This window comes from Copadichromis virginalis, linkage group LG17 (assembly GCF_057382275.1).
Source record: "Copadichromis virginalis isolate Kocher_CV1m ecotype Utaka linkage group LG17, C_Virginalis_male_GT1.1, whole genome shotgun sequence".
In the NCBI taxonomy this organism is placed as follows: Eukaryota; Metazoa; Chordata; class Actinopteri; order Cichliformes; family Cichlidae; genus Copadichromis; species Copadichromis virginalis.
In genome coordinates this window covers 8,011,407-8,036,428 of record NC_140634.1, presented here as the reverse complement: position 1 = coordinate 8,036,428, position 25,022 = coordinate 8,011,407, and the positions used below count along the sequence as shown (strand labels likewise).

The window sequence follows — 25,022 nt, the reverse complement described above, 5'->3', positions numbered from 1 at the left end:
GTCACACACACACACACACACACACACACACACACAACGTGCCTCATTCTCTTCACGTGATATAGCAAACACATCCTGCCAATTTGGCAGTCTATTTAAGCTGCAACTTTTCCCATCTCACCCTCTGATGTGTCAGCGCTGCTGCGGCCCTGCATCGCTGCCAAGTGGCAACCTCAAGTGCAGAAAAATTAAGCCAGGCATCAGAAGTTGCAGTTCATATAGCAGCCACTTGAGGGTGGCTCAAAAAATGTTTGGTTTTTTTTCATATAGAATCACATATTAAATGTGAGACTATGCAACAAAACCTAGTATGAAAAACACATTGCTCTCTTAAGGCAATTTCCCCCTTCATACAACAGTTGTACTTTTTTGGGGGGATACTGGACGAGTGGATATCTATCTCATGATCACATGTTTGAACCACTGAACGGGGACATCTCCAAAGTACTGAGGCCTTTTGGAGTACTTTTTATGGAGTGTGAGGTTCAGCCTATCCAAGATGATTTTTGTATCTTAGTAGCCTTAGAACTTAGAACTCCATCCTCTTTTCCAAATATGGCCACTTCTAACTCCAAAAAAAAAGAAAAGAAAAACAATATAGTATATGCCACCAATAGAGCCTTAAAATGCAGAGCCCAAAACCAATAGGTGAAGTCATAGTTTATATATACAGTATTGCCTTCAACCCTCTAATCCAGGGGTGTCAAAGTCCAGGCCTCGAGGGCCGGTGTCCTGCAGGTTTTAGATATCAACCCTGGGCCAACACACCTGAATCAAATGATTAGTTCATTACCAGGCTTCTGGAGAACTTCAAGACATGTTGAGGAGGTAATTTAACCATTCAAATCAGCCTTGTTGGATCAAGGACACATCTAAAACCTGCAGGACAACGGCCCTCGAGGCCTGGAGTTTGAGACCCCTGACCCTAAGCAGTGGTAGGTAAGTCCAGGCCTCGAGGGCCGGTGTCTTGCAGGTTTTAGATGTGTCCTTGATCCAACACAGCTGATTCAAATGGTGCTTTTGGAACTTTGATGCAAAATTATGCTGCTGCGATAAATCAATCAATTCAAATGTGAGCTTCCTAAAATGTTTAAATGAATTTATTCTAAATTAAACAGCCCTTTAACATCACACACTGCAAAAAATCTATTAAGGATAGCCATCATAATGATGAGTAACCTCTCATACTCACATCTTTATGAGCTTTAAAATAATGAAGCAAATCATGACTTGTCTTTTCAGAGCAGCTCATCTGTTGGCACACACAGGCCCATGCACAGTATTATTTTTGTTGTTGCTATATTCGAAGCAGTCAGTCATGAATCGCGCTATCACATCAAATTATTTTGTGCCTCTGCAGCAGATTGAGCGCGATTTGCCAATTGTTACTTTACAGCTTGATTGACGTTGCATTCAGCAACCCTCTTTCTGTCTCGGAGAAACTCTAAATTGCTTTCTTAAGTGAGATCAAGAAAGGATTTTCTCATTCGGATATTCCTGTAATGTGGCCCCAGGAGTGAGTCGCGCAGGAGTTGTTCACAAAAGCCATTAACTCAGTTCAGTTCAGCTCAGCCTGAAGATTCAGTCTCACGGGATTCATTTGCAACTGCTTCAATAACTGTGGACTTGCCCAACTGTTCTCTGTTGCGCTACCATCCAAATTATGGCATGTGTTGCAAATAAAGGGAGCCATTTTAAATCGCAGATTAAAAAAATACAAACAGGAGTCCTGCTAAGATCATTTTGCATACACACACCTTCATATTAAGCCTCGAAACAGTCTAATCTAAATTATTAACATTTTTGCATGTGTATCATGGTACACGAAGTACACCCTTCTCTCTGTATTAATTACAGCTCCCTCATGTCAGTGAGTCCCCCACTGAGTCTGTTGAGGACTCAGCAAGAAAAAACGTAGTTCTCAAGGGATAACACAGGAGTGTGTTTGTGTACACTTTTGAACCCACCCCCAAAAAACAGCCACTGATGCAGTTAATTATATCATAGCCTGCAGATGTAGCAGGCTGGTTAAAGCACAGTTGATATAAAGGTTATTTACACACCTTTAATCGCACTCCTCTCTGCAGGATTTCGCTTCTTGTTCTTTGAATGTTATTTGAGTGATGACTCAAACATTTCTTGAGAATCACATTATGTTGGAAAATCCTTTTGAGAGTGAAATAAGCTAAAAAGAGAAGGTTTTCTTTAGCAACTACTTCTCTCAATTAAGCTTATTGAATTTAGGGCAATGACGGCCTTTGAGGAAGCACCTGGCAACACTGGGAAGGAAAAACTCTCTTTTAACAGGAAGAAACCTCCAGCCGGGAGGAGATAGAGATCTAATGAGATGTGGTTACTACACCACCTCAGTGACTCCAAGACTATCAAGGTAGCAGGGAATAACTAATAAAGTTCAAACTAGAGCAGGGCGATATGGCCAAAAATATTTATCACGATATATATTTGAAAATTTGCGATAACGATATAACCGACGATATAATTGATGCGAGACAAAATACAACTCCACAACATTACTAGCGCAAAAAGACAACCTTCCATTTATTTTCACTTAAACAAGAAGCTGGTTTTTATGTACATTAAAGCTTTATAAAAATGTAACAGTGCAAATGCAAATTCCTTGCTGAAAGTTTAACCAAAAGGCATTTCCAGTAGAAATGGGCTGACATATCCTGAGCATAACCATGTATAATATCCACTGAAGTTAAAAAGAGGTGCTTTGCAACATTAAACTGCAGTGTGCAGTACGTATTTTTCGCACCATAAGGTGCACGGGATTATAAGGCACATTAAGCGAAACAAAGCAGTCAGATAAATCAAACTTTATTAAACTCATTCTTCTTGCTTCCTCCACTTCTGTACCATTGATTCATTAATGTTGAATTCTCTGGCAGCTGCTCTATTCCCATGTTGTTGCAGTATATTAATGACTAACCTCGTATTGTGGATGGATTATCTCAGTTGTTCTCCTGACTGAAGTTTGGTCCGTTTACAGTATCCTGCCATGCGATTGCATTTGTCTCTAACCATGAAGAACCTTCACGTTAACTTTTATAAGTGGAAAAGTGTTAGTGTTCGTCCTCCAGCTTCACTGTTTATGTTATGCTAACATAGCTGTGTCGCTAGCGATCACGTAGCACATCATTATATACCAGCTAGCCCAACTTCAGTAACCCTACAAACGTCACTGCTGTTTAGTTTCCTGTCTTCATTTATGTTGGAAGTGATAGCAGAGCTGTACGTTTGATTTTTTTCAGAAATCTCTCCGTCAGAACATGCTATATCATGCTTAGGTAACTAGCGAAACTAGCGAGCTAACTTCCGCTAGCTTCCTGCTAACTTCTAACTGTAATAACCTAATCTAAATGTAATAACTTTTGTTTTCATGGATGCCTGGAAGTTAAACTTACCAGGTTAGGGGTTAGGGTGTAACTATACACCTGGTAAAGCAGCAATGCTGATCGTTTTATTAAAGATGAAAGAATTTGGACAGTTTTTAACTCTAAGTGATGCTGCAGTGTTGTTTGACCTGAAGTATACGGAGTTTAGGACCCAGATTACTCCCAGATTTAAGAGCGTCTTAGTCCGACAAATATGACAATAACAACGGCCGCTTGCATGTTCTGCAAAAAAATGTGCTTTGTTGTGTATCTGACGGACAAACACCAAACCAGTTCCACATCACTGAAGTTGCACCATTTTTACAAACCAATTCTGGTTCATCTGTTTCACTCAACAATCGGCCATGTGCGTATGAAAACAAAGGCACTGCGCATGCGCGTTTTACTCCCATTCTATCGCGATATTTCATTTTCCTATCGTTGCCTAACATTATACCGGTATTACCGTGAATGGTATAATATGGCCCAGCCCTAGTTCAAACCAAGAAATATATTCGAGTTTGCATGAAAAAATGGCTTCAGACAGTCAAGAGACTGCCTTCATGGGCATTGCCATCAAGTCATATGTGGATTTAACATGTATGCACATTCATATCTCAGAGCTTAGATGGCATTTGTAATGACTGCCATGTAGCTCTAAATACAACACATATAGTCACTGTTAAAGGAAAGTGTGCATTCTTTAAATTTTAAGGCTTTATATAACAGGACATAATCTAATCTGGTCCTTAGCGGGTCTTAAAATTAGGTAAATGAAACCTTGGCTGAACTACCAATCCTGCCATATTACACTATGCCATTATGTATTGAATAAAAGCAAACCCAAGATATTGCACTAGTGTGTATGAAAAGTAAGTACAGCCTTACTGCCTTACTCTTCTTCCATGGGAAGGTGATGATAATCAAAAGGACTTGATTATTGATCAGCAGCAAGTGTGAGCACCTTATTAAAAATAAGTTATGGCAGTTTGCGTGTCTGGAGCATTGAGTGTGTGTTTAACCCATTTCCAAGGAGGAAAGACATAAGCAATTAATGCAATTGTTGGTTACTGATATTCCCAGAAATTCACACCTAACCATGAAATGCTCAGAGAACCTGAACCCCACCCCCCCCCCCCAAAACTGCATCTTTACAGGGACTTTACAGGGCTCAGTCAGCATGTTAAAAGTTAACAGTCATTATGGTACCATTATAAAAGCACTGAACAGGTATGGCTTGTTTGGAAGCATTGCCAGGAGAAAGCCTCTTCTTTTGCAAAGTTGCATCAGAGCAAACCACAAATACTTCTGGAACAAGGCATTTCGGAAAGACAGAAACAAAGTTTGGCGATGAAAAGCAAACACTGCATATCAGCACAAACACTTAATACCAATTGTCACGGTGGTGATGATTTAGGCTAATTTTGCAGCCACAAGTTCCGGGCACCTTGCACTCACTGAGTTGAACATGAACTCATCTTTACACCAAAGTACTCTCGAGTCAAATATGAGGCCAGCTAAAGCTTGGCCAAACTTGGATCATGAAACAGGACAATGATCCCAAGCACAGCAGCATATCTAAAACAGAATGGCTGAAAAAACAAAAGAATTTAGGTGATACAACGGTCCAGTTAAAGCCCGGACCTCAACCTGATTGAAATATTGTGGAAAACCGTGCACAAATAACTGCCCCCCTTTGGTTTTGTGTTAATTTTTCTTTTACATTTAGCATTTTTAACACTTGCCTGACACTCACTGCCCTGTCCACTCCCCCATTGCAGTCAATTTATCTATTTATTTATTTTGTAAAGGGCTATGTTGCCATTTTGAGAAGTAAAATCAATCTGTGTCATTTGAAGAGTGAGATGCGAAGCCTGATGCCACTCAGTCAATGCATTAATCTGCTGAAACTTTGGTAAGCCTGATATAGCTGGTGAAACATTAATCTGACTTAAGCACACATTCTTGTATTTGGCTTTTGTCCATCAACAAATTGTAAAAGTTCCAGAAACTCCAAACTGACCTTTTTACATTTCTCTTTGTGTGCAGATTAAACATGTGGCTGACATCTCCAAAACCGCAATGAGCACCTAGATCAGGATTGATAGATGGGTCTGAGATGCCATCTAGTGATTCTGATAGGACCACCCCAGTAAAACTACACCCTCCATTTCTTGATTCAGTGAACAGGGATTAGTAGGCAGGGTTCCCATGGCAACACCAGATGGACAGAAAATACAGAGCGAGGGAGTGACAGAGACGAGAAGAAGAAGAAGAGAAAGGAAAGTCACAGGGAGAAAAACACAATGAAACTTCAACTTTAGGTTGGCCCTTGTACACCCACACAAACACCCACTGAGAAATACACACACACACACAGAACCAAGGGTGGTATCATGACACAAAGGTCACATTTTAATGGTTTACTCTGGTTTTAATATGTTGTTGGAAGCCAGGAATCCATTAAGCTGCACCAATTCCGATTGTTTAACTGAGGCTTATTTAGCTATCTAAGCAATTTGCTCCAATCCAATGAATATCAGAAGGACTCGAGGAGAAGAAGTGTGAATGAATCACTCGTTCAGAGAACTGATGACTGAAAGGTCTGTTCATCAGATGTGTAACATAATCCAGATATTTTGTTTGATATTATTAAAATGGCAGCTGTCGTGTCATTGAAATGAAGGTCTACATTTGGAGAATTATAAATTCTTTACGTTTTAGTGTAAACCCAATAAGGGTTACGTGCAAAACATATATGTCACCTATTGTGTTGTTTGTTAACAACAACAGCAAAAAAAGTATACTTTACAACTTTAAGTACACTCATTAGTTTTATTGTGTTTCATTGTTCCTTAAATTAATACAGTTTTTGCAGTTTTGCTTTAACTGCTCAGGGATTACAACTATTTTTACCCAAGTGCCCCATTTTTAAATTTAGAGGAAGTTATTGGACATCATTTTAAAAAAAGGAATTATTTTTGTAACAAGAAGTCTAGAAGCCATGGACATCACCAAATGCTGTTTCCTCCCTTTTAGACTTGTAGTCAAGACCGCCTAAACCAAGACTAAGACAATACCAAGACCAGAGGGCATCGAGACCAAGACAAGACCGAGACCAAGACAAGACCGAGACCAAGACGAGACCAAGACAGACCGAGTCAAGACCAAGACCAAGACAAAAAAGTCTTTAAACTGCAGCCTCACCCTCTCTGTTTTTCACATAATGATATTATCCTATATCCTCGCATGTGATTGGCCACAATATGGAGGGATTGGAGCATAGATGAGCCACTGTGTGAGAGCTGAGCAGCGAAAGGAAATGAAGTGAGGAGTTGACTCTTCTGATTCACTACAAAGCACTCTCTAAGCACAGCTCTTAGAGCTGATGCTTTTGCGCATGACACATTATCGAACGTTACGTTGTGTGTCATGGATACTGTTGACTCCAAATCTCCTGACGACTATATCGATCTGAGACAGCAAGACCTAAACAAGACCGAGGGATCCGAGACCAAGACAAGACCAAGACCACGTAAAAGTGGTCTTGAGACCGGTCTCGAGACATCCAACTCTACTCCCTTTAGATACTCTGCTAGGCCTTCACTGCAGCTACCTTCAGTTGCTGCTTCTTTGTAGGTCTTTCTGCATTTAGTTTTATCTTCAGTAACCGGAAGGTGTTTTATCTCATTTCTTTTCATCCGAGAAACTTGTGTTGGACTATGAAGTGCAAGTGTATTAAGTTTTGAAGCATATGGCTGAATATGAGCAAAGGGTACAGCCCTGTGCACTTTAATGTTCATCCTACTACTTCTATCACCATCATCAATTAAAATCTAGTGGCCTGTTTCCACTGGCAGGCATACATGCCTGTGTCATAACATTGCCTCCATGAAATTTGACAGATGATGTGGTATGCTTCAGATCATGTTTCTTCCTTTTTCTGTACTTTTATCTTCCCATCTTTCTGGTACAAACTTTATCTTTCTTTCATTAGTCTAGAAATTTTTGAAAAGCTGGGCAGCCTTGCTTTAGATGTTTTCTGGCAAAGTGTAGTCTGGCCTACATGTTCTTGAGTGTAACCAGTGGTTTGCACTTTCCTGTAAACCCTCTGAATGTGTATTCATAAAGGCATTCTTGATTATAGACCTTAATAATGATATGCCTCCAACTTGACTTGGCTGGAAGTTGCTGTACATCATGGTCTTTGTTTAAAAGTTCTGATGACAATACAATGGCTCATGTGACAAAACAAATGCCATCCACCGGCTGCTTCTCTTTTAGAGTTGCCCAAGCAACCTGTGTGCTCCTCCTCTCCGACCAGTCCGACCCAATCAAGGACAAAGATGAAAAGCTGCTGCACTGACAAATGCAATTCCTACCTGTTCTATGGGCCAATGATGTTTCAGGTGCCGCTGCAAGAGGTGTTGGTCTGTCTATCAGTCTCCCTGGATATTAGTGGTGGGTGGAGCTTATATCCCCGGGTGATGGCCTGTGGTTGGTCAGCTTCATCTCTGCTTCCTTATAACTCCACCCACTGGGCCTCCACAAGGCTTTTCGGGTACCACACTCTGCTGAACATGTTTGTGTTTGTCGTTCTGTTGAGCTGTTTCTCAGTTTTTGTTAAGCTCCCCGTCTGTCCGTCTGTCAGAGCTGATTCTTCTTGTGTCGTCTTCATACAGTTTTCCTATGTGAACAGAAAAAAAGAAAATGGTTTTTGAAGTGAAGTAGCTAATTGTTCATACCTCTACACCTGCCAAATGCAACCTCCGGGGGCAGTGTTGGGCAACACAACAATTTTAATGTCATGGTCATATGTTCCACTACAGCTCATATTGGCCCATAAAGCGTAGATGACCCCTTATTCTGACCCACACAAACACAAACGATCAGAGGACCAACAGGAAATCAGCTTGCTTATTGAATTTAAGTCTATAATAAACATGCTCTCCACAGACCACAGCAATGCTCATGCTCTATGGGCACACAAATAAGAGGATCCTGGCTGAAACATGACAGTCAAAAAGTTTGGGGAATCAACAAATACAAATGTTATTTTCTTTAAAGTTTAACTTTTGCTAATTTCCCCTTCAATGTCATCATCTCATTCATTTCAGGATCACCTTCAGCTGCTATTTTTATATCGCTCCCTAGAAATAATGTTAGGACCACTTGGATCTTTTAAAAAATGACAAAGCTTTTATGTGAGAATATGGTCATTGGATATGACCAAGAGTTTCCAACAGATTTCAGTCCAAGAGTCCACAGTTGGACCCTCAAAGTCAAAGATGACAGTGGCCAGATGAAGGTGGCCACATTTAAACCAGGACGCCTCATAGTACCAAATTATCAAGCCTGCACCAGTGTGCGCTGTAGAGAGAATGAATCAAGCAGGGATGGACATGTGTACCACAACACAATGTTTTAAATTAATGATAAAAAATTGCAGATTTATCGCCTACATTCTTAGAAGTTTTTGAAAAAGTATTTAAAAAATGTCAGACCTAGGCAGACAGAAGCAGCTGAAGCCATTATCTTGGATTTAATTAGCAAAAATGACAAAAATAATAACTGTTGTTAGCTTATTTTATCAGTATTTAAAAGTATATGCACTATCTTTACATGACACATCATTTATATACTGTGTTCTTATGTTTTAAATAACAATTTGTTTGTATAACAAGCTGCTAATATTTGCCTATGTAGTATTATCTCATTTGTCATACTCAAGTCCTGAAAGTGGATTAAAAACAAAAAATGAAGAAAAACCCAACAATGATAAAGTAAAACTGTTTCTTTACCACATTGCAACCTTTGTATTACATAGAGAAAAGATTTTCTTCTATATGTGTATGAAAAATGCCACAATTACAATAAAAAACAATAAAAAACACAAATAATGTATTATATTCAATATTCAATAAAATAATATACTGAATCTTAATTCATATATTATTTAAAACCCCCTGAATGACACGGATCTATGGTACACTTTGTGTTTGCTCTAACTCAAAATGCTATTTCAGTTGTCACTTAAAAAACATAGTGGATCTTTTATCTACATTAACACAATCATTTAGGCTGCGCATAAAATCTCAATGTGACAATGCTGGGATGGTGTTTTGTCAGATCTCTGGTATAACAAAGTGAGTGTTGTGGCACTGATGGAAGACAACAGCAGTCTTAAGTAAAGACTGAAATGAAGGGTTATAAATACTGATGTTTTTTTTCTGCTCCTGTAGCTTTTGATTTCTTTCATGAGCCTTCTGTTTGCAATCGCAAATGTCAGTTAAATTCAACTTTGAGCCAAATTGTACAACATGCCTCTGATTTTCTGTGCTGCTGTTACTGAAATTTATATATTTAAATCGTTCATGAGTTCATGGACTCTACTGCTCCACACAAACAAACATATTTTGAACACTCTTTCTTGCTATATTTTAAAAACGTGTCACATGAAAGATACATTAAATCCATAATGCAAAACTAATGAAGATTACAGTGGGGGAAATAATTATTTGATCGTTTGCTGAATTTGTAGGTTGGCTAACTCACAAAGAAATGAACAGTCTCTTAATTTTATGGAGAGAGAGCAAAAATCAACAAAAGTCATAACTGGTTGGCGTGTCATTGAGTGAAATAAGTATTTTATCCCCAAGCAAAACATGACTTAGAACTTGGTGGATAAACCCTTGTTGGTAAGCACATGGTAAAGCTGTTTGTTGTTGGTGGTCACTAGGTTTGCACACGTCTCAGGAGCCATTTTTGGCCCAAATCCTTTGGGTTTCTTGGCTGCTGCTTGGCAACTTTAAGCTTTAGCTTGGGGTGATCGTGGCTCAAGAGTTGGGAGTTCGCCTTGTAATCGGAAGGTTGCCGGTTCGAGCCCCGGCTCGGACAGTCTCGGTCGTTGTGTCCTTGGGTAAGACACCTCACCCATTGCCTACTGGTGGTGGTCAGAGGGCCCGGTGGCGCCAGTGTCCGGCAGCCTCGCCTCTGTCAGTGCGCCCCAGGGTGGCTGTGGCTACAATGTAGCTTGCCATCACCAGTGTGTGTGAATGGGTGGATGACTGGATATGTAAAGCGCTTTGGGGTCCTTAGGGTAAAAGCGCTATATAAATACAGGCCATTTACCATTTAGCTTCCTCTGCAGACTTTCTATAGTACTGATGTCTGAAGACTAGCTAGGCCACTCCATGACCTTAATGTGCTTCTTCTCTAGCCACTCATTTGGTGGCTTGATGGTATGTCTTGGGTCACTGTCATGGTGGACGATCTATCCCCGACTCATGTTTAGGCTGAGGGAAAGAGGTGCTCTACCAAGATTTTACGGTACATGGCCCCAGCCACTGCCCCCTCAATATGGTACAAACTCACTTCATTATCACAAGTGAACTGTTATTATTGCTAAGCAAAGTAAAATTAAAATTTCCATTGGTAGTGAAGTACATTTAACCAATGAGAGAGCAGCAACAGAGGCAGTCTGTCTGTGGGTCAATTTGTCTGTCCAAGTAATGCAAATGACATCCAATAATGGGGATGCTTGTTACCATGGGAATAAAGAATGAGTGATTGTGAGGTCTGTTCTGGAGACAAAGGCTGTGTCAAACGTATGATTATAATTAGAGACAGAGTAGGTTAGCTCAGATACCAGCACACACAAACACAGCTGTACTGTATATTGACAGAAATGTAGCGTCCCATCTAGAGACAATGCAGTCTCACTGTAGAACTGTCCTCTCTTTTTCAATCATCTTAAATAAAATCTCCAAATACAAACAGTTCTGCAGGGTTATATTGCATTTGGCGTACTCCCCTTTCTGTATTGTGACTACTGTGGCTGTACTGTCTAAAGCATGCTGATGTTTGAGAGCTTCAATTATCAACTAAATATTTTTAAATTACTGGTGAAACTTTTCACTTTATTCTACAGATTATTTTCTCCTTCTCTGGAACTTTTTGGGAATCTTGTGTGATAGGTATAACAGACATACAATATCAACATTTCAATTTAGCCAAGTTCAGGTACCAAAGTAGTCATTCAACAAGTTCCCCTGTCAGTAGATTAAGATGGGTTCAGATGCTTAAAGCAACAAAACTAAAGGTTTCCCCAGGAAATTGGTCATTGGCAATAATAAAGCATGAATAGCCATGTACAAACTTATAAATCCATAAAAAAATCAATCAATCAATCAACTTTTGACATGAATCACACAGATATCTCCTTGCTGCTTACTGAAAAACACAAATCACATCAAATATTACATGAATGCGCACGAAGTCTTGAGCCACCCTCATTTTGCTAGGAAATGGGAAATATGTGCAGTGATTTACTGAAATGTGCAAACATATATGGAAATACCAGCTATAAAACTAGTCAACAAGTCAATATTAGGTATGATTATCTTTATTATTCAACAAAGCTTGAACTCTCTTAGGCAAGCTTTATTGTAGCAGTTTTTAGAAACAGTCCAGGATTCTTGAAGGACATTCAAAGGTCTTCTTTGGATGTTAGATTCCTTTTCGTTCCATTTTATCTTTGCTTTTTTTTCTGCTGTAGATTGCTGTAGTTTTTGAGGCCCGCCACATCTTCTTTTGACCTCCATCAGCTTCCTCAGATTTGTTTTTGTATGCACTGCATACTATGCTGAGATATGCCAAATATTAGTTTAAGAGGCTATATATACCAAAAAAAACATCTTTAAAGATTTCCAACTATCTGGTCTTTAAGTCTGATGTCATTCGCCGTTTCCGGGTCCAATATATTTAAAATCCAGGCATCCATGAAAACAGAATTTATGAAATTTAATGGCGTTAGTTAGAAAATGAGCAGGAAGTTAGCTCGCTAGTTTCCACCTAAACATAATATACCATGAGGGACTGAGGGACTTCCAACATAAATGAAAACAGAAAACTAAACAGCAGTGAGGATTACTGAAGTTGAACTAGCTGGTATATAATGATGTGCTACGTGATGTGCTAGTAATGATTTATATAGCGCTTTTCAAGGCACCCAAAGCGCTTTACAATGCCACTATTCATTCACTCTCGCATTCACACACTGGTGGAGGCAAGCTACGGTTGTAGCCACAGCTACAGTCAGTCTGCCCCATACTGACAACTGAAGCGAGGCTGCCATATCGCGCCATTGGCCCCTCTGGCCAACACCAGTAGGCGGCAGGGTAAAGTGTCTTGCCCAAGGACACAACGACCAGGACAGAGAGGGCTCGCCGCGGATCGAACCGGCGACCTTCCGGTTACAGATGCGCTTCCCAACCCCCTGAGCCACGGTCGGCCCTAGTGACACACCTTTGTTAGCATAATATAAACACACACACTGGAAGGTGAACACTTGCTTTTTTCCGCTTGATAAAAGTTAACGTGAGAGTTCCCGATGGTTAGGGACAAATGCAATCGCATGGCAGGATGCTGTAAACGGACCAAACTTCAGTCAGGAGAACAACTGAGATAATCCATCCGAATATGAGGTTAGTCATTAATATACTGCTGCATGTATTTACATCGTAATGTTTTAAAAACTGAGCTTTAAAATGAATAGTGGTAATAAAAAAACAGAGAGGCCGACAGTGATCACTGCATTTTTTAGGGGCTTGTTCAGATTAAACAGAACAAGATACAAAGCATTACAACATCTTAAAAGCACAACAGCCTTAATAAACTCAGAGTAGTTTGGACCCAGAAGCATGGTTCATATGTTATCACTTAAAGACTTGATAACATTGAGACTTGATTGAATTTCAAGTATACAGATCAGCCTCAACTCAAGCCTTCTTTTGGCATTTATCTAAAAGTAATGTATCACCTACAATAATGTAAACAAAGCACACACTGACATCTACATTCCCCAACAGCATTTGGTTGACCCTGTAGGACAATGTGCCCTTCGACAGCAAAAAAACTGCTCAGTAATGGCTCGAGGTACAAGTCTCCAACTTTCAAATCCTAATCTAATGGTGTATCTCCAGGATTCTCATCTCAGGGAGGCCAAATGATAACCTCAGATATCAAATGTCCATGGTCAGAGCTGTTTTGGAGCTATTATGGCAGTCTACTCAATATTTTATGATTGATTTTATCAGTCACACATTATCGGCATTCTTCATTGTGTGACTGATCAGTGTGTGATCAGTATAGTGTTGTTTTGGTTCATTTATATTACCGTGTTTATTAATGCATAATAGAAGTTCAACAGCATCACATGAGTTTAAGCACTTAGAGCTAGTTTAAAGTTCAAAGAAAGTGCACTCTGCTTTAAAATTAGAAGTGTCGTCTGCATCGGAACGCAACAAAAGTAGAAGGCAACACTTCTTACAGGTTGCATCAGATACTTTTGACTTGCAAAGAGAGTAATGCAAAATTGCATCAGCTGGTACTTTAAGCGATACATGGTCACCCAGCAAGAGCTTTGGTCATTCTTTGGCACAGAGTGGTTTTTTATGATGAATTCAGGGGCTTGTGATAACATTTCAAGTATATATATGATGTTTGCTGAAACAGTTGCATAAAGTTTGCAAGTCCTTCACATGCAACATCTTGATGGAATCTTTAAAAAAATCAAACCTTTCAATTATTAACAAATATCATTTTTTATTTCTGCTGGTGGTAGTAGGCATTAATGTAACCATTGCGAAAAAGGAGTAGAAATGTGAAATTCTCAGATCATTCGTCTTTCTTTGAGCAGCAGTCTCCTTTTGAATGTACCACTAGTGTCAAGAATAAGCATTTTAAGGGTCATGGCAGTTTTTAATGCTGGGATTTCAGGTTGGATATCAATGCAATCGATCAATTTTTGTGTTTTCTGGCATTCTTTTATGCCACTTCCATGTTGCAACAAGCATGGGCTAGCCCTTGTCTTGTCTTGATTTTTTTAAAAACTTTTTTTTAATTGGTTTTTATTCCACAGTGATATCCATTCAGCCCATTCTTAATGCAAGGATTATATGATTGCTTTCCAACTGTGTCTTACAATGCCGACTTTACATTAAGGAGGCTTTGATATAAATAATGTTTTGTGATGTCAACAAATCTCATCTCCTAAATGACTTATCCCATTCAGGGTCATGTGGAGAATGGACCTATCTCGGCTGACATTGGGCTGAGAGGTGAGGTACACTCTGGACAGGGTGCCAGCCAACTGCAGGGCTAACACAAAGAGACAGGTTGTGGCTCGTTAGTAACTGATTTCCCGAACAAACCACAAGCTTTGCCTGGCTATCAAACAAAACAAAGAATGTACAACTGGCTCCAGTGGGCCAAGCTTTTTCTTTGGATGAGAACTTTAATTCAGCAGTCTATGGCAGCATTTGCAAAACTGTCATCAACCTCTGGAGTGGAGATTTTACACTGAACAAATGGGTGCACAGACAAAAAAAATGGAAGGAAACTATTCAGTGGTTTTCACCATCAGTACTGAAAAGCTCATACAGTCTTTTTCTTTCCAGTGCTGACTCCCCTGCCCACCCACAGTCTGTTGGCTGCTTCACCCTGTTCTTATCTGTGGAATGAAAAAAAAGAAAACAAATCCACTGCCTCCTGTTGGACAAAGACCTGCAGTTTTCCAAGGATTTGTGTAACGATTGTTGATGGTGAAAATGGGTTGCTTTTAAAAGAACGAAAATGTTCAGCGTCATATTTTCAGAAGCAAAGTACAACTTGCATTAATGTTTTTATCTCTACTAAAAATACAAGTGCCAGGGAACCGAATAAGCGAGTGTTTACTGTCTGTCTCGGCTCTGCTTTGAACTTGTTCTGTTTGTCCTGCCTTTTTCTCTTATGCCCTCCTTCTCTCTCTCTCTCCCTCCACGCCGTCCAGCCTGGCAAACAAGAGTGAGAGCGAAGGGTGAATTAATAAAGGAGGGAAAGTGGAGCATAACTCCCCGAGGTCGGTCTTTTCTGGGACGCTCACACAGAGAAAGGGATCCACGCGCACGAATGACAACACGATCTACATAAAGACCCTGACACACATAAATGTGAGGCCTGTGTGGCTTTAGTGTGCTGATAAAATGAGACGAGGAGACACAGAGGGGCAACAATCCTTACATGCCATCATCTGCATGCATGTGGGAGCTGGGGGAAGAGGTGGAGTGAAGAAAGGCGGAGACATGAGGAAGACAAAAGGAGGAGGAAGAGGGTAGGCAAAGAGGCACGTGAGGAGGGATGCATGGAGAGTTTTGCCCGAGGCGGTGAAACTCACAATGTTCCCATATTCCCTGTGATTCCTCCACTCTCATATCTTTCCTTCCCATTTCTTCCATGTTGCTCTTTTTCTTCTTTACGTATTTGTATTTTCATTTCCTTTCATGTCCTATTTCTTCTTCTCCTGTTCACTTTTCTCTCCCTCATCACTTTGTCTTTTCCTTTCATGTCTTTATTTCCTGAAACTTCTCTCCTCTGCATGTGCCTTTCCGTCTTTCCTTCTCTCACCTGCCATTTCCTTTCCTCACTTCCCACCTCCCCCACTTTCTTCTTTCTTCTAGTCTTCTTTCATCTCTCCTTTTGTTCTGCTCTCATCCCATATTTTTTTTTGTTTGACTTCTTTGCGGCACCTCCTGTCTCCTTAACTACCTTTCCTCTTCATCTTCACCCTTTTACTTCTTTTCTTTGCTCTTTTTTCACATCACCCTCAGTTGTACCTTTCATCTCTGAAGTTGAACCTGGTATCTTTTATTGTCAGCTTCTGGCATTACTGACCATCTAATGCACACACACACACACACACACACACACACACACACACACACACACACACACACACACACACACACACACACACACACACACACACACACACACACACATATGTGTAAGTATCCTGGTTCATCTGCAAATATACAGTAAACAATGTGACGAGTTGCTTTATAGCCGGGGGGTGGGAGTATTGTTTATCAATGGCCTACAACAATAAAAGCTGGTACCAATTAAGCCTCCTTTAGCCAGAGAAAAAAGTCCCTGAAGACTTTCATTGCAATTCAAAGTGTTATAGTGGGCACAGTCAAACACTGGGGACCAAGCCAGCAAGACTTCAACTACTCTCTGGATTTCCATAACAGATTTGCCAGCCCCCCCTTTTTTCCTCCTTTCTCCCTTTTCCATCTTTCCTCTCTCTCAGGCCATCACTTTGTTTTCTTCTCTCATTTTTTTCAAGCAATATGTTAATTAAAACAAAGAAAGAAAAGGGCCAAATGACTGAAATTAAGTGACTGAACCAAGAGGCGAAGTGCAATTTGTAAATGTACGGATGATTCAATGTTTACAACAGGATTATTTAAGGTGCAAAGTTAACTATGTTTTCTTTTGTTTCTGAATGCTGTGCTACCAGGAAGTGACAGGTGGGATTTATGTCCCTTTAATAAGTTCCTGCTAAATGTTGATATATGCCGACACATGCTAATGGTGGTGAAGGCAAATAAAGTTGAATAACAGAATCATCACTCGACTTTAATTAGGCAAAACATCTTTCCTGTCTAAGTTTCTAAGAACCAAAAGCGTGCCCAAACTCATTTCATTAGTCACAGAAATTACTTTAAAAACACCCATCTAAAAACAGAGATCATCATCATCATCGCAAATACAACAGATCAAGGTCATTTTAGGAAGGAAATAGAGACAGATTTTAAAGATAAGACTCAGAGTGAATCTTTATTAAGATGCACAGAAACAAGCAAAACACGCACTAAATTATGAAAAGCCATCAGGTCATAATACACCTCAGTGAACACAGCAACAAACAGCAGTCAGCATTTATGACTAAAACCTGCTTCGATCCTTGAGCTACCAGGAAATATCTGAAATGCCTCAAATAAGAGGCATCCGTTGCTACATTACACACCTATGGCTGCCTGTGGCTGGTGGCAGGAACTTATATTGTTTGGTACACCGAGAGTATTACCATAACGATATCACGGGCAAAGCATGTAATACACACGCCCGTCCACCGTGTTCATTTCACATTTGCCTCTCCAAAGCGTCAAAACGGACACGCATGCAGAGGTTGCAGTACCAGTTGGGGGAGATAACATATTTAAAGCAAAGAAATTTGTAGTGACCAAGGAAAGCCTGAAGTACATTCCAGGGTCCTTCTATGCGAGCAGCAATTAACCCTTGTGTGGTGTTCGTATTTTTGTTACTCAGCCAGTGTTCATGGGTCTGGTGGAGCCGCTAGAGTTTTGGCTTTCCAAATTAACACTATCAAACAATTTTATGTTAAATTACTCAACAGATGTTTACTTCATCCCAATTACAAGACATATGAACAGCAAACATGGTTAATTTTTTCCCTTTACCTTTGTTAGATCACATTTATGAATTAATGTGCTTCTCGTTTTTCTTTTATATAAAATGTTATAAATAAATCAGTTATAATCAAGTGGAGTGAGTGGAAAGACACAACACATTTACACGTGAAAAAATAATTAATTGTTTAATTTTTCTTTTGAAAAAAACTGAACACGGGTCTCACAGACCCGAACACCATACAAGGGTTAAGCTAGGTGGCTAATATGTATTTACATATAAACGTGTTAATAATAATGTCTCTTAAAACGCTTTCTTGTGGTTATTTTCATGTCGCTTGAAATAAAATATCTCTGCTGTTACTGCAACTTCTGCATGCGTGTCCATATCATGCTTTGGGGAGGCAAAGTGTGAAATAGACACAGTGGACGTACTGTGTGTTACATGTTTTGCGTAATACTGCGTTGTCTTGAGACTGTCCATGGAGGACCCTCATCTTCAGTATTCTTGTACAGACCTAGCCAGCAGTGTGAAACTGCAGCATACCCTTTAATTCATATTTTTAAAAAGGGGAACAAACAACCCAGCCTGCCAAATCAAAGTTGCGCTCAGCAACCGCAACACCAACAGCACTCCCCTTCCTCAGTCTTCTTGAGTGTTTGCCAAAATCTCTTTGAGGCTGATCCAAAGCCTTGTTTTACAGCCTCACCAAACTCCTACTATACCCAGGTTTTTTGTTCAACATTTGCCAAATCAGCACTTTCCTTGGCTTGCTGGTACATGTCAGCTGCCTTCAGAGTCCCACAAGCTAAATAAGAAAAGATTCCTTGTTAGCTTGACAGCTCACTTTACCGTCATTTTTTACCATCTGGTGTGGAAACTGCTGTTGAAGATCTCCAGGACTCTGCCAGACACACTAACTACCGCTCAAACTCACTGTAGTTTTGGGTGTGCCAGGCCTTTCAGCCATCCGATCCAACTCACCACCACGTAGTGATCAGATGACAGTTCGGCTCTCCTTGTTCCCGAGTATCCAAAGAAAGGGTCAGAAAATTAGCCCTTTATAATAGAAGTTTATATGTGGAAATCAGCTTTTAACAATCAACTTTGATTTATGTGCCAACCTTGTTCTTTTCTTCATGACTTGTATTCAAGCATTTGGTCAGAATAACTGTATTGTGCTGCAGTTCTAAGATTAATTGTCTTGCATTGTCCATTACACACTAATTACCAAAAACGTTGGTGTCCATATATAAAAAAGAGCCTAAACAGTTTTAACAGTTTTAGTTGCTCGTTTTTTGACCTGTTAACACCCTCACTGCTTCCAAAACTAGTAAATTATGACTACTTCTACAAACATCTTCAGCAATTAGATTTTTTGGAACGACCTTGTCAGCTTAACAAGGTTTGCAAATTAGATTTTCACAATCATACTTCTAAGAAATGAGGCCCAGTCTTGTGTACCCTGCCATCTTGTGTAGATCCTTCTATTTAAAAAAAAATAACTCAAAATTAGAAAGTAGCAAACTTTGTTTTTAGGAAGTTCCCAATCATGAAATATTAGAGTTTCAACACTTATGTGTGCATCGGCTTTGTACCTTCCATCACACAGAGCGATATGTTTGTCTCGACTCCGAGTAGTGGTCGAAAGTGGAACACTAATCTCACTATAATACAGTCATAGAAATAATAGCCAATCAAAAATGTAATAAAAATACCTGATAAAATATATTTATTCAACTCAGTACATCTGTTTTTACTTCTGTCATTAAGATATGTTCATCTCACACTCGTGCATACACGCACAACTTCATGAAGACAGACAAAAGCAAGTCAAACAGCAGAAACACAAAGAAATGAGGTGAATGAGAAGTAAGACCGCAAAAGAGAAGAAATAGAGCAAGAAGTAAAACATGTGGGAGAAAAAGGAAAGGAAAGAACAGAGAGTCAGTCAGAGCTAGAAGCAGTAAGAAGGAGAAAGAAAGAGAGCCTCTTGCAGAAGCCCAGGGGGTATCCTGCTATCCCAGAATGCTTTGCTCTAACCTACTTTGGTATTTCTGTTTCTGTCTTTGTCTCTGCAGCGCTCTGAGTGGGCTAGCTAACTGATACACAGTACACCAGCACAAGTTTTGTATATGTGAGCGTTCTTGGATTCCTTTTCTTTTGAAGATCATATTAATTGGAATATGTATGTGTCTGAGTGCATGTTGGGGACCTGCATACCTGCAAGCATTTGATTACTGAAGATCTACTATTTGTGTTCTTAGTATGAATGTAACACAGTGTTTGTTCTTCTATATGTAACTGTGTCACTGACATATATATATATATATATATATATATATATATATATATATACATATGTGTGTGTGTGTGTGTGTGTGTATAAGTATCTGTAGGTGAATGAGTTTGTGTACTACATAAGTGTGTGTGTCATGTGTGTGTGTATTTGAAAGCCGTGCGGGCTGAGTGGGCAGCCTGACGACCAGCTCAGCAACACTCCGTTACCATGGAAACTAATGAGGAGAGCACAGAAAAGATGATTATAATGGAGAGAGAGTGGAGAGGAAGTTTGATCTATCTCCGATCTGTCTACCTATTGTCGCATATTAACATGAATAACTTGAGTAATTTTCGCTTGTTAGTTTTACATATTGCCATAATTGCTTTAGATCTCAGTAATTAAATAGAGTTAATTAAACAGTATAACTTCGCAGCAAGAAATGTGTGGCAATATATGCAAATGCTTGCATTTCCTAAACTCTGGCCTGAACTAAAAGAAAGGATGGTTTCCAAATTCTGTTCAGAAACATAGCAACAGGACACAGAACCCTGATCTCGACATCATGCGGTCAGTGTGGATAACACGAAGACCCGTTTGACACTGACATGGCCACAGAACAAGAGCAGGGGTTCAGTGGCTAGCACTTTTTCCTCACAGCAAGAGGTAACATTGCAGCTCCATGTGTGGAGGTTGCATGTTCTCTCTGTGCTTGCAAGGCTTTCTCCAGGAGCTCCAGTTTCTCCAACTAATGAAAAAGCATGTCACATTAATATTTTGTCGTTTCAGGACTCTCTTGCAAATTTCAGGTTTAAACCTCCAGGTGAGTCTTTTCTCATAAAATGTTGAGAAAACAGTTTGTTTTGCTGAAGTCTGTGTAATTGAGAAACAGGTAAGTTCCTCAGTGCCTCCCTCCTACACACAAGCACAATTGTTTTGTAACATGTTAGGTCAGTTGTGTTGTTTTAACCAACACACGTGTCCTCTTTACCCAAAAAACGGATTTTACTTCATTGAGGGTAAATTCTCTTAGTGTGTTCACTCAAAGAGATGCAGGCTTACGTGTGACATCCAGCACTGGAACCAGAGCTCCACCTGCTGCATACGACGGAGCACACAAACACACACATATATTTGTATATTTCTATCACTGTGAGGACCTTGACTGGCACAATGCATTCCTGAGCCCCTTACGAGCCCCGTTATGAACTTGAATAGTCAATCAATCAATTTCCTGATTGCGACTCTAACCTACACCTGATTCTAAGCTGAACCCTAAAACTCCAACAAACCTTTATTGAAATTCCCAAAAGTGAGGGTGAGTCAAGCTGTCTCCGCTCCCAAGCTCTAAAACTCCGACTGGTCCTCAAAGAGAAGAGCCATCCAAAAGTGCACACACACAGCTGTCAGTACTCCCCCCTCCCCCCTGCTTGCTCACAAAACAGGAAGTGTGGATTCTGACAGGAGGACAGATCAGTGTAAACCCCATGGTAACAGGCAATGCACACGCACACAAAATCCTCCTCCTTTAAAATAATCAAACATTATATGCACCTCTGCAGTCAGTTGCTTGTGGCTTGTGAACATACAAATTTGCAACAATGAACTTCTCCAACCTGTTTCCAGCATCAATCGATTTGTTACTTTCCACACAGACATGCAGGTGGTCCGCTCAACTGCAGGTGGGATGTTTTTTGCCATGTGTCAACTCTATCATGAGTGCATGCCTGCATGCACGAAACTTTTAACACTTGAGGTGATCCTTCTGGCAGAGGATGACACCCCTCCCCAAAACACCAAAAAGATCTAAACGACTTTGGTAATAGCGTGATAGCATGTACGGTTTCTATACATGCATCAGTCCAAGATGTGCCACCGGAACCTAAACACACTCTGTTCTGTTATATTTATATAGCACAGAACACCACTATGGTACTAGCGAAAGAGACAGAAATGAGTGATCCGGTGATCCTAAGATGACTAAGAAATGACTAAGAAGACTAGGAAGAACCCCCATTAAACCTCTGGCAGTACCAGGGTCAGAGGGGGGCAGTTATCTGCTGGGACTAGCAGTGGGATGAGAGAGGAAATTAGAAGAGAAAATATAAAAGAGAGGCAGAGACAGATCATGAACAACAATGTGAATAAAGCGCAAACCATGCAAGGGAGAAGCAATAAAGTTTATGACGTGCAGTAGAGGAGAGTGAAAAAGAGGTGAGTGGAGGAGAAGTGCTCACTACAACATGAGCACTTCTCCCGAACAACAGTTAATTATCTGAACAATGGAAAAACACAACATGGCCGCTCACAATGAGATGAAATAAAATGAGCGTGCATAAATTAGGTAGGTAACTGCTTTTGTTGGCGGTGGTTTTTAAAGGTAAAGGTAACAAAGTGGCAGCAAGGCTAAAAACTGCAGTCTCTTGAACAGCCACTCGAGTCTGAACATCAGCTAGATTTGCATGATAAAATGCCCAGAGAGGAAATTAGCATGTCTACATGATTTTACAACCTGCTAACCAAAGCTTGCTGACATTAACAGATAAGTTAGCACCTGACATAAATATGGGTCCATACAACCAGCAGGGTGACAATCATAAACTTAAAGGGGAGGCTTCAACAAGCCAATAAGTGACACTACAATGACAACATTCATCATCTAAATACAGTCTATAGGTTGAAATGCACGCATAAATCTTTCTTTGTAGGATCTCTGCAGTATACCTACGTAACTGGCCAAATTCCACAATTCCCATATTCATTAGCACTTGGGACAATCCTGATGATCATCCGGCCACATGGATTATTTAATACAGTTAATACTGGATAGAGCAGACAACAGATGGCATTTTCCAGTTAAGGGGCTCCCAGAGCAAACTGGTCCCTCCTTTTTTCCCTCTTTTTCTTCAACTCTGAAATATCTTGAACACTTCTGTTATGTTTGGGAGTTTTTCTTGCACACCTTTACAAGCATATATAGTCGTCCAAGCTGGCAATCCCAAATTGTTCAATTTATCTGAGCAATAACTGTGAAAAGTCCCAGATGACTCACTCTGTCAACAGCATCAAATGCACGCAAACACCAACTCAGACTATGATTCACACAAATTTCCAGCAAATGTTAGCATCGTACAGAAGCAGCACAGCAACACTTGACTAGTGACAGAACGAAAAAAAAATACGAGAGAAGACACAAGTTAGTGGCCTGTGCTGTCCCTGCTACTGCCAACAATTCTGGAGTCTGGAGAGCCTCAGTGAGAGCCCACTCTTCCCCCCGTGGAGCTCTGCGAATGTGTATGTGTCCATGGGCATCCTGTGTGTGTGGGTGGACAGTGAAGCTGAGTTGTCACGTTGGGCAGAACATATCTGCATATTCATAACTGAGCATCTACAGCATACAAACCTGCACGCAAATACCCAGGTAATGCCGAATTTACCGTTAGAGTAGAGCAAATAGTATTTAAAAAAACAACTACAAATCCAACAAAATGATGGTCTTGAGATCAGAACAGCGGGAGGCAGGTAGGACTGTGAGAGAGAAACATGTGGTAGAGTGAAGGAGCAAACTGAAAGACACAATGGTGCACTAGGATGAGAGCGAAAGAGAGAAAGAGAGAGATAGCGGAAGAGAATGAGTGGTAGGAGACTCTGTGTGGGTTGACTTTTTCTCTCCCGGGTGCTATGGTAACCTACAGAGCTGAGGAGAGGAGAGGAGAGGAGAGGAGAGGAGAGGAGACATATTCCTCCCAAAGTGACCTTGGTTAACCTTCCGAGTTTTCTTCTTCTCAAGACAAGACATCATTAGACAAAACCAAATATCTCAACAACTACTAGAGGAAGTTTAGTGATCTGACCATTTTTCGGGTCAAAAGTTTGACTGTCCACTGAGTTGCTCATCCATCCAGATGCTAAGTAGCTAATGTCAGAATGCAAAACCATGCAGTGATCATGTCAAATCATTATATTTGCTTCACATTAGCTTGTCACAGGAGTGCTCCTCTTGTTCAGTCCTGCAAGAACTCTTGCGCGATACTGCTCAGCAAAGGAAAACGATCGCAATGGAAGATAAAGCAAAAGCAGTTTGAAAAAACATAGTAAGGCGGTGTTTTACCATGTTTGACCCGGTTTGAATCACACTGTGTGTCTAAACCTGCAGTCGCTGTAAGTGGGTTTGTTTTTTTGTTGGCAGGTGATATTAGATGCAGAGGCACACGCATACATCATGCATCAGGTGGATTTCCACCCCTGCAGCGATATTTTTAGATTGTCAGTGAAGCATTTTGATGGCACGTCTTTATCTAAAATGCTTTGGCTCTGAGTGGTTGTCTCCATTGTCTAAACAGTTCAGTGATCATAATCAGAGAGTAAAAAAAACCCAAACCTGTAGCTTTGCAGTCTTCTTAGCTACATCGCATAAATGTCGCATTTCACTTAAAACAAGGAGAAATTTCGATTTTGTGTACTAAGTATCTAATTGTTGGTGATAATTAAATGTATTTAGATGCAAGACTTTTATTGTTACATACTCTACAGCTGCAAATATACACCTTTATGTTTTGCACTGTGACTTTCCTTTAGAGTTTTGTCAAACTTTGGATATTGTAAAAGAATACATAGTAAAGGAAGAAGAGGCAACCTTGCTCGCACCAAATCTTATCATAGCAGTCTGGCAGAAACAGTTTCCCCCTCCTATTTCTGTACTCAACCACCAAAAAACTGTTTGTGGGCGGACTTCTGCTTTGTTTGCTGTTGTGACAGCTGAGGCCATAAACAAAAGAACTGCAAGGCTGTAAACATAACAGTTCTTTGTTCCAAATTCTCTTCGTATAATGTCTGCCCTGGAGCGCAATGCAGCAAATTAATCACAACATGGTATGGTCCTATGTCAGTATGGAGCAGGGATGGGATCTGAGCCCTCTGAATAGGAGTGGGACACTGTTTTATTGTATAATTTAAAAAGGGGACAATAATAATAAACTGAATAAACTAAAAGATACATTTAGAGCCCGAGTGATATAGCGACTGATGTCAGCTATTAGCTGATATATCAGTATCACATTTATAAAAACTGAAAACTGAAATGAAAAAGT

At 40.2% G+C, this 25,022-nt stretch overlaps 1 protein-coding gene across 1 annotated transcript in view; it reads right to left on the bottom strand.

Moving 5' to 3' along the window:
• The window catches only part of lrrc7 (leucine rich repeat containing 7), a 148,811-nt gene that overhangs the window by 112,892 nt on the left and 10,897 nt on the right, over positions 1–25,022 (bottom strand). Inside the window, exon 2 of the mRNA XM_085437613.1 lies at positions 7,781–8,085. The gene's annotated coding sequence lies outside the window, so the exon portion shown is untranslated. The remainder of the gene's footprint in view (positions 1–7,780; positions 8,086–25,022) is intronic.